General features: G+C 38.0%; 1 long non-coding RNA gene across 1 annotated transcript; it reads right to left on the bottom strand.

Moving 5' to 3' along the window:
- Positions 1 to 439: 439 nt before the first annotated feature.
- LOC147519634 (uncharacterized) lies at positions 440 to 3626 on the bottom strand. The gene is made up of 2 exons (XR_015214266.1): positions 3536 to 3626; positions 440 to 693 (listed from the first exon to the last, which is right to left on the bottom strand). It is a non-coding gene; the product is annotated as an uncharacterized LOC147519634 (long non-coding RNA).
- Positions 3627 to 10778: the final 7152 nt, after the last annotated feature.

Raw genomic sequence — 10778 nt, forward strand, 5'->3', positions numbered from 1 at the left:
ATGACTGTCGGGGCAAAAAGTTAACCCGACGCTCCTAATGTGATGGTGCTTCTGAAAGCTCGAAAAAGATGGGGATTGGGATTTTTGAGAAAGAGAGACTGCACCAACGTTCTGGTTGCCTACGTACCCAATAAAGAATCCATGATCAAGTCTCTTAAAAATGTAGTTCTGGAGGCTGAAGAAGCCTCCGTATATATAGTAATCGCCTGCCTTGGCGGCCAAGAAAGGGATTTTCGGAGATTGCCTTCCATGATGAATCCTAGTATGATCTTATCTAAAATAGGATCATTCCCCAAGATTTCCTTATATCCTTATTGTCACACCCCGAATTTCGACAGAATTCGGAAAAACATTATTTGTCCCCGACTCTTCGATTTCCGAGGTGTGACGCACTCTCCACTCCCAAAAACCCATAAACAGTTTTAAAATATGCGGATAATTAAAAACCAATAAAAATTTCAATTATACAAAAGTCCTCTTCATTACAAAAATTCCCAATTAAGATTAGGTTACAAATCTCTTTTCAATAACTCTTTAATTAAAATATACAAATGAGAATACAAAAACATTGTCTAGACTGAAAAGTTATATCACCTCAAGGGAAAAACAAAACGTATCCGGAGATGTAACGCTAATGCAAACCACAAGCAGCAGCCAACCTTCTTCAACACTAAACCTGTCAAGACTTATCAACTATGTTCATTTAATGAACACACCCGATAAGCAAACATGCAAATCGGGTCAGCATTATAAAAATGCTGGTGTGAGTAGTCCTAAAATACAACATATAATATACATATATATACACAATCCATACGGCAGTTAGTTCCTCCACCGAGGCGCCTTAACTTTCAACGACTAATACAACATTCTTAAATACAATAATCTAGGCAGGTAGTTCCTCCATCGAGCCTTTAACATTCTTAAGTACACTAATCTAGGCGGTAGTTCCTCCACCGAGGTTTTAACTTCCCACTAACCACACAACAACTATACTCATAATAAATAAGGCATGTAGTTCCTCCATCGAGGTTTCTTTAGGTTCTAACTAAACTATAACCAAATGAACCATATACAAATCATCTATCTAGAGATATATCATTTACCAACATATTACCATAATTAGATTATTTGGGGCTTTCTTTGTGTGTCCCTAAAATCACGTCGTATCTATGTCTTACCTAGTTTCCATGGCTACCACAATCGCTACCCAACGCCGAACATGTACATCCACATGCCTCCCTTTTACATAATGAGCCACTCGCTGCGTAACCACCCCGGCGGGATGCCGCGACACCGTAAATCCTCACACGGAAGCCAAATCTATGTAAGCACCGCCACTATTCGCGGCATAAAATATTATGCGATCATCGTTCTATTTTGCGAAACGGAATAATCAAGCTTTAATTATTCTATTCGGCTCGTGAGGCCCGGACGCCATTCACCTTTTAATCAAACGCCGTAAAGGCCATTCAGATTAACTCGAAATGCCGAAGGGCCAATCACATGAGTTGTGGTAGTCGAGGGTTCTAGGATTTTCGTTATGTAATTTATTCAGTGTCATACATTAATGACTCATAAACATTTCTACTATATCAATGGTGTCAATTACCTTATTGCACTAAGCCATAATATCTAGAAACATCTCAATTATATCTCATAGTCACTTTCGTTCTTTCACGCCAATATATTATCAGACTACACCACACTCCCGTGGGCAAATATTCACCGATACTATATTAGCATCTCACATATAAAATAATGGAGTGTATATACATTTCTCCAAGATATTGCATTAATATAAATATCCCAGCATATTATATCATGTCACAATGCTTCAACGTATCGCATACATTTTTATTATAACGTATTAGGAATATAATATCTCCTAACATCTCAATATCGTCACGTGTCAAAAATACACAACATCAAGGTCAAATCTTTCTTAGATAATGACCACCAAATTATACCAGCTTCCACAACATTTTATTACTATATGTGTCCATATAATATACACATAAAACGTAGCACAAATAAACAGTCCAGTGTCAACGGTCAAAGTCAACCCATCATGGTCAAAATCAAAGTCAACCCATCATGGTCAAAGTCAACACATCATGGTCAAAATCAAACTGTCATTGTCAAAGTCCAACCGTCGTTTCCGTGTTCGACAGGTCCAGGGTCATAGCCATGGTTCATGGCTAAGGGCAAAGGTGCATGGCTCATGGGCTCATGACCACGGTCCTGGTTCGAACCCAACTGGCCAAGCCCAAACCTTAGAACCCGAAAGTCTAAACATGTAAAGACCCAAATAGATCTATTTTAAGTCAAATGGACTGGTCCCAAGCAATATTAGAAACTGGCCTAAAATAGTTAAGTGATCGGGCCCAAAGAAAACTAATCAAACTGGTCCAACACACAAATGGTTCGGCCCATCAATTTAACTGAACTGGTCCACAAATTACAAAACAAATAGAAATGGCCCAACCACTTAAATTAGATTTCGGCCCACAAAAATTAAAACTGAAATTTCGGAGTTCCTCCATCGAAATTTCGGCCAAGCCACTAAAAGAATTTTTTGGCCCAAACCAAACCTTTAAATTTCGGCCCAACTAAACTAAAATAGAATCGGCCCAACAACAAAACAAGGTCGGCCCAAGGAAACCGACCCAGGCCCAATTCGGTCTACAGCAGGTCGTCTTCTCCAAATTTCTCTTCCACCACCGGCCACCAAAAACCGCCGGCCACCCACTCCCATTTCAACAAGTCAGTTTTGATCCCCATAAGAAAACAAACAACATTAACAAAGACCATAAATCTAATTCATTCCATCCCGATTTCTCCTCAATCTAGATCTAAAAATCGTGACCGCCATTAATGGCTTCCCCCCAAGCTTCCAACAGCCCCTATCGACAGCCCACTACCACCATTCATCAATCAAACAACCCACAACATTACCACATACTTCAAACAACGAAAAATCACAAATCACAAACCGTCAGTATCACAGTTTACCAGTTTCAACCGCAAACACCCAACCCAACACATACTGGTTCATACTACACATACAGGGAATAGTAATAAATACTAGTAAGAGGGACTTTAAGTGTTCTTTCTTGAATCCCAATAACAAGACATCTAGCAAGAGCTATCTCAGTAAGTAGCTTGAACTCTCTAGAGATTTTCGCAGTAAAAAACGTGTCTACTCTCTAAGCTCACCCAATTCACATCGAGAACCATCTAGTCTTTGGATAGTCATATAAACTAACAAGTTTTCAATACTAACCATAAGAATCATCTTTGAAGAGACGAGCAGAACATAAAAACGCACAGTTGAAGTAAACTGTGTCTTATATACGAGAAAAATATAAGAAAAAATAACTGCTCACACTTTACAGTTTATGTCGACAGCCGACAGAATATATGACATCGAACAGAACGAGCAAAACTTATATAGCTTGGACAGTAAATCCGTAAATTCAAACAGACGAAAATCTTAATTTTTAGTAGTCAGTGAAAGATAGAATCTACTCACTTGTATGAACAGCTCCTACGAATTTCTCCGAGTCCGAGCCGTCGCGCTCCACCTTCCAGAAATCCAGCTTTAAGCTCTGCCTCCATTTTCATTATTTTATTCTTTTATGAACCCTATTTTCTAGAAAAAGTGTTTATATACTTGGGTCGAAACCCAAGCCCAACACAGACTCGGGCCCAAAAACCAGGCCCACGTATCCCGAGTCCGGTCCGACAAGTTTTGAAAATAAATAATTAAATAATTTAATTAATAAATAGAAAAATACGTATTTAAAAATACGGGCGCTACACTTATGCAAGATCTTATCGGATTGCACTAGGATTTTTCGCCTCTGCGGATCGGGTTACTAGATCAGAATCATCCGAACGGATTGGATCCATGAACTTGGGCCACTCGGATGGGCCCTGGACCTGTTCTGAACTATGACGGATTAGAAAACCGAATGATCCAAAAGTGTTTATTTGGATAGCCATCTGATGATCCGGCCCGGGTCCCACACTCGACCCATGATCCGAAAGTACACTTTGAATTTGGAAATATAATGTAGGGTACACACATTGCCCCCTCTTCAACAGAGGAGCAAACGAAGATGAAGGTGGTATGTTGAAGAAGAAAAATTATGGAAAAAAGCAAAATGATATAATAAGGAAAGTGGAACGTATAATGGGAAAAAATAAGAAGTATGTCATAGAGATGGACAAAAAAATGTGAGATAAACGAAAGAAACAAAAGTGGGAAAAGTGAAGGGTATAAACGGAAATGACTGTCTTAGGTAAAAAAAAAAAAAAAAAACCGGTGGCACATATGATATGTGTCGGGTAGCCAGTCTCCAGCGATGCCTTGCATGCATCTCTGGCGTTGCTTCCCTTGCCATATTTGGTACTCGACCGCCACGAGGAGGGTCATTGCTAAAGGTTGCGCTTTCTGGCGCTCTTGACACCACACCAACATCATGACCGGTACCTACCGGCGTTGGCATTACATCACGTATCCACCAGACCACCTTGTCTGGATATGACAAGTCATACGCCATTGGCGGTAGGCTACATAGCACGTTCAGATTACTCCACATTTCCCCAGTCAATTTTCCTTCGGGAGCACGAATCTCATCTACACTTGATCCGAAATGATAAATTTGGCTAGTTGGCAAATATGAATGATTAATTCGACATCATTTAGAGGGTCAATTTACCATTAAATGTGCACGGGATGAATTCTTCGTATTCCGGCCCCTCCAGTTACTGGGTATGTAACACGGTGTGTCCCATCCTTTATGGCTACGAAGAAATCCAGTAAACTCAAACCCCCCCACCTGCGATGTCACCCGAAGGCAAATATGGCCTCTGGAGGGAACAGGTTCCGGAACTAAGAGGTAGTAGATGGACTCCCAGTTCAAATGCAAGTTATACGCTTGGCGAATTGCTTCCATCCGAGAGATGATCATGTAAAATGTTACGTACATTTAACCTGGTGAAGCCTCCCACATGGATAGCAAGTAGACCAATAGCTCGTTTAATGGAAACCGGAGACCGAAGAGAAGTTGATAGTAGCTCACAATAACTTCACCCGGTCTCACTGCATCCGTTAACGTCGTTCCCCTCATCTGCGGTTTGCGAATCCCAATGCAATCCGGAATGTTGAATCTCGTTCGTACGTCTTCAGCTGTTAATTTCGTCACCGTCCGATCCATTATCAAGTTATCTCCTGGCACCCATCGTTGAATTGGTGGCGCATGCATTGTCCTGCATTCATGAGGCCAGTTAAGTACACAAGCTATAATGCATATGGACGTGCAATGCGTGTTCAGTACAATAATTGGAGATGGAGATAATGAATATGGAAATGCAATGCATGTTACGCATTATACTCAAAGACCAGTGGGGATTCTGACTCATCAGTCGTTATCTTTAGTTTGGATGGCAAAGTCTCTACCAAGCTATTAGACCGAATGGCAGGACTTTCTCACAGGGATGAACCAAATGGCCGAGTCTTCACAGTCCTCCACTATTCTTACAGCGTATGAGTGTCACGCTTGAAGTATCACTCGGATGTGGGCTATGAGGTATTGACCCAACCACTTATACTCATTATTCATGGCCCACAAGCCAAAACAAAAACAAACTTCACAAGCCCAAATTATTTAACAGCCCATTATTTAACAACCCAAAATCCACAAGCCCAAAACCCAAAATCCAAATTTCCAGACCCAAACTTCACAAACTTTGTGTGCTGATCCTATACCACCGGCACTGGCGACCAGCCGATTCCGGCATTTCACCACCGGTTTAGCGATTTCCCATCCGGTTCAGGCATATACCAGCCGGTTCAGGCGTTATTCCCACCGGTTCCAGCATTTTACCACCGGTTCTGGCGTTTTTCAGCCGGTTCTGACATTTTTACAACCGGTTCAGCAGTTTTCCAGCTTGTCCAGGCGTTTTTTACCCGGTTCAGGATGATTTCAGCCGGTTTGGGAGTTTTTACAACTGGGTCACTTGTTTTACAGCTTGTCCAGGCGTTTTTCTTGCTGGTTCTAGTTTTTCCCTGCCGAGTCAGTAGTATACAAGCTGGTTCCAACGGTATAAAGGCTGATTCAGGCCTACTTTTATATGGATCTAGCGAATTTTATCTCTTTTTGCACCGGGTCAGACTGTTTCTTTGCCGGGTCACTAGTTTTCGGGGTGGGTCAGTACGTTTTCTTACCGGGTCAGTAGTTTGCTAGTTGGGTGTGTTCTATTTCAACTCATTTGGTTTATTTTTAGGCCAAGTTAGCATCTCCCATAACCATATCACTAATTTGGTCACTCAATTTACTCATTAAAGTATTTAAGCTATAGGTTTTATATGATTCTTTAAACCTCCTAAGCTAGACATGCAAAGTTTTACCTATTTAACATCTAGTGACAACTACACAAGTGAATTAAGTGAAAATTTGAAGCACATTTACATGGTAAGACTTAGTTCTTCACTTCTCTCATTTTTCTTTTTTATCTTCTTATCTCTTTCTTTTACTCCCCACCCACACAATTATTATCTCATTCTTTTAACTTATCCAACCACCCATTTATTACAAACATTCTTTATTTACCCCCCAACCCTTTTTACTTTTCCCACTTTTTGACTTTAGCCCCTCTTATAATTCATATCATTTTTTTATTTACACCTTTTTTTTTTTTTTTTTTTTTTTAAACCTAAGACAGTCATTTTCGTTTATACCCTTCACTTTTCCCACTTTTGTTTCTTTCGTTTATCTCACATTTTTTCGTCCATCTCTATGACATACTTCTTATTTTTTCCCATTATACGTTTCACTTTCCTTATTATATCATTTTGCTTTTTTCCATAATTTTTCTTCTTCAACATACCACCTTCATCTTCGTTTGCTCTTCTGTTGAAGAGGGGCTAATGTGTGTACCCTACATTATATTTCCAGTCCAAAGTATACTCGGATCATGGACCGAGTGTGGGACCAGCGGTGGATCAGTCCAGTAGCTATCCAAATAAACACTTTTGGATCATTCGGTCTTCTAATCCGTCATAGTTCAGAACAGGTCCAGGGCCCATCCGGGTGGCCCAAGTTCATGGATCCAGTCCGTTCGGATGATTCTGATCTAGTAACCCGATCCGCAGAGGCGAAAAATCCTAGTGCAATCCGATAAGATATTGCATAAGGATATAAGGAAATCTTGGGGAATGATCCTATTTTAGATAAGATCATACTAGGATTCATCATGGAAGGCAATCTCCGAAAATCCCTTTCTTGGCCGCCAAGGCAGGCAATTACTATATATACGGAGGCTTCTTCAGCCTCCAGAACTACGTTTTTAAGAGACTTGATCCTGGATTCTTCATCGGGTAATGCGAGGCAAACGTAACGCGTTGGTGCGATCTCTCTTCCTCAAAAATCCCAATCCCCATCTCTTTTCGAAGTTTTCGGCTAATAATCGCGATCGGGAGCGTCGGGTTAACTTTTTGCCCCGACAGTCATGAGTTATGAACATTCTTTGTTTATATCACAATTGGATTATGAACAGTGATTGTTCATAGTTCTTAGTTGTTCATAGTTCATACTGTACTATAAATAATCAACGTTCATAGTCATGAGCTATGAATATTCTTTGTTCATACCACAATTGGACTATGAACAATGATTGTTCATAGTCATAAGCTATGAACATTCTTTGTTCATATCACAATTGGACTATGAACAGTGATTGTTCATAGTCCATATTGTACTATGAACAATCAATGTTCATATTCATGAGCTATGAATATTCTTTGTTCATACCACAATTGAACTATGAACAATGATTGTTCATAGTCATGAGCTATGAACATTCTTTATTCATATCATAATTGGACTATGAACAGTGATTGTTCATAGTTTGGTAGCTATGAGCACTCATTGTTCATACCTCATAGCTATGAACAATGAGTGTTCATAGTCCATACTGTACGTACTATGAATAATCAATGTTTATAGTCATGAGCTATGAACATTCTTTGTTCATATCACAATTGGACTATGAATAGTGATTGTTCATAGTTCGGTAGCTATGAACACTCATTGTTCATAGCTATAAACAATGAGTGTTTATAATCCATACTATACGCACTATGAATAATTAATGTTCATAGTCATGAGCTATGAATATTCTTTGTTCATATTACAATTGGACAATCATGAGTTATGAACATCCTTTGTTCATATCACAATTGGACAGTCATGAGTTATGAATATCCATTGTTCATAGCTCCAATAGGGATAAACACGCTTTGTTTATACTCTAGTAGGTATGAACAATCATTGCTTATACTTTACAATATGTATGAACAATGAGGTATGAACAATGAGTGTTCATACTCCAATAGGTATGAACAATTATTGTTCATACTATATACACTAGGTCAGGGGTATACTTGACCTTTCATCTACCTGACCCGTTTTTTATTTCGCATCAAGGGTATACTTGACATTTCATCTACCCGGTCCTTAAGAGTAATTATGAAAAAAGCTTGGGTTTGAGAGTGATTATTTCACTCGATTTGTCTTTAAGAGTCACTCTCTGTTTAAGACGAAGGGTTACACACGGTGACACACATACTTTATGAAGAAACTAAATTGTGTAGTAATATTTTCGGGTGCAAACAATGGTGATGCATCTCATGGGTCAAAGTGTCACAAATAATTGAGATATTTGTTCTGTTGAAAATGGGTACATGCAATTTTCAAACATTCGTTTGCTAATGCAAATCTGCATTATAAACACAAATTTTCATCCATACAAGCAAGTCTATTTTCATTATCAATGATTAAATTACAGAAATTAAATTGAAAATAGTGGTCTTTAGCATTGCTAGCAATACTCCATTTAATACCCAATTTTATACACATTTTATACATTTTTTTTCCGTATAATATGCATAATAAGGCGAATGTTTCAAACCTAAACATTAATTTGCGAAATCTATGGTCGAGGTTTATAATTGTCAAATAATAAGGTTTATACTTTTTTAAATAAAATAAATAGACTATAAAAAGTATGTTGAAACTTTGAAATGTAAGGTTTTGAAAACCCATTTAAGTTGGAACCTTCCGTACCTAAAGAATATCAAAGAACTAAAGTGTTAGTAAGTATATAAACGAAAAAGTGGATTATGTATGTGAACAAATTCATGAGCAATTCCAGGAGAAATATTATATTCTAAACTTAAAATGTGAACAAATGTAACCGATTTTTTTTGTATTATACCCGTATAAATGATGAATTGTATGTTTAATGTGTGTTTTTTTTTTGGACCAGATTTTTATGCTAATTATTATCTAAAATTTTGATTTTTTGACAAATAATTTCCGTATCAAAATTTTGCCATCCACAAATTTACTGGGTATATAGTCTGAGTAATACTACATTGACCACATAAAAAATGACACAGTCAATACAAGTAATACTACACTGACACAGGAAAAATGACACGGTCAAGACGTAATGATGTGGCATGTTGCAACATCAATGTTGGGCAGTGGTGAAAATAAGAGCCAAAAATCTTTTTTATCTCACTCAAAATATTTCTTTTCTTTCCATTATCATCTTTCCATTCTTATTTTGCCATTCTTATTTTTTCTTCATAGCAAACCATCTATTCCATTGATTTTTCATAGTACAACATTGATGTTGTAGTGGTTTTCATGATGCAATATTGATGTTGAAGTGATATTTCTCGGTGCAACATTGATGTTGCAATGCTTTTCATGGTGCAACATTGATGTTGCAGTGATATTTTTCGGTGCAACATTGACGTTGCAGTGGTTTTCATGGTGCAACTAACATTGATGTTGTAATGGTACTTCTCGATGCAACATTGATATTGCAGTAGTGGTTTTTTATAGTGCAATATTGATGTTGCAGTGCCACGTCACTGTGTCGGTCAACTGTGTCAAATTCTTTATGTCAATATAGAATTATTACAGTCAATATACAGTGACGTGGCATGTTGTAACGTTGATGTTGCAGTGGTGAAAATATGAGCAAAAAAAATATTTTTTTTTTCGCTCAAAACAATTATTCTATTTCCAATATTATATTTCCATTCTCTTTTTTCCATTCTCATCTTTTCTTCATAACAAACCATTCATTTCATTGATTTTTCATAGTGCAAGATTGATATTGCAGTGGTTTTCGTGATGCAACATTGATATTGCAGTTGTATTTCTCGATGCAACATTAATGTTGCAGTGGTTTTCATGGTGCCACATTGATATTATTTCTCGAGACAACATTGATGTTGCAGTGGTTCTCATAGTGTATATCATTGATGTTGCAGTGTTATTTCTCGGTGCAATATTAATGTTGCAGTGGTAGTTTTTCATAGTGCAACATTGATGTTGCAGTGCCACATTATTGTGTCGGTCAACTATGTCAGTTTTTATGTGTCAGTATAGAATTATTGATATGGTATTTTCTTTAGTCCAATTTCATATTTTCATTGTTGAAAATAATGAAACTATTTAGGGAATTAGGGAAATATTGAAAAAAACTATCCGAAATCATTCATGCTAAGCTAAGGCTAAGAAGCAGCCGATAACTGCACGGACCCATTCCTTAGTGATTCCCTCGGCCTCATTTGATGATACGAACTAAACCCAAGATGAAAACATGCAGAATTTGATATGTGCATTCTCCAAATGACCAAATGCGCCAAACCTGATAGAAACCTTAAAATTGTTCCACCTGTAGCCTGTAGG

Source organism: Coptis chinensis, chromosome 2, assembly GCF_015680905.1.
Source record: "Coptis chinensis isolate HL-2020 chromosome 2, ASM1568090v1, whole genome shotgun sequence".
Classification (NCBI taxonomy): Eukaryota; Viridiplantae; Streptophyta; class Magnoliopsida; order Ranunculales; family Ranunculaceae; genus Coptis; species Coptis chinensis.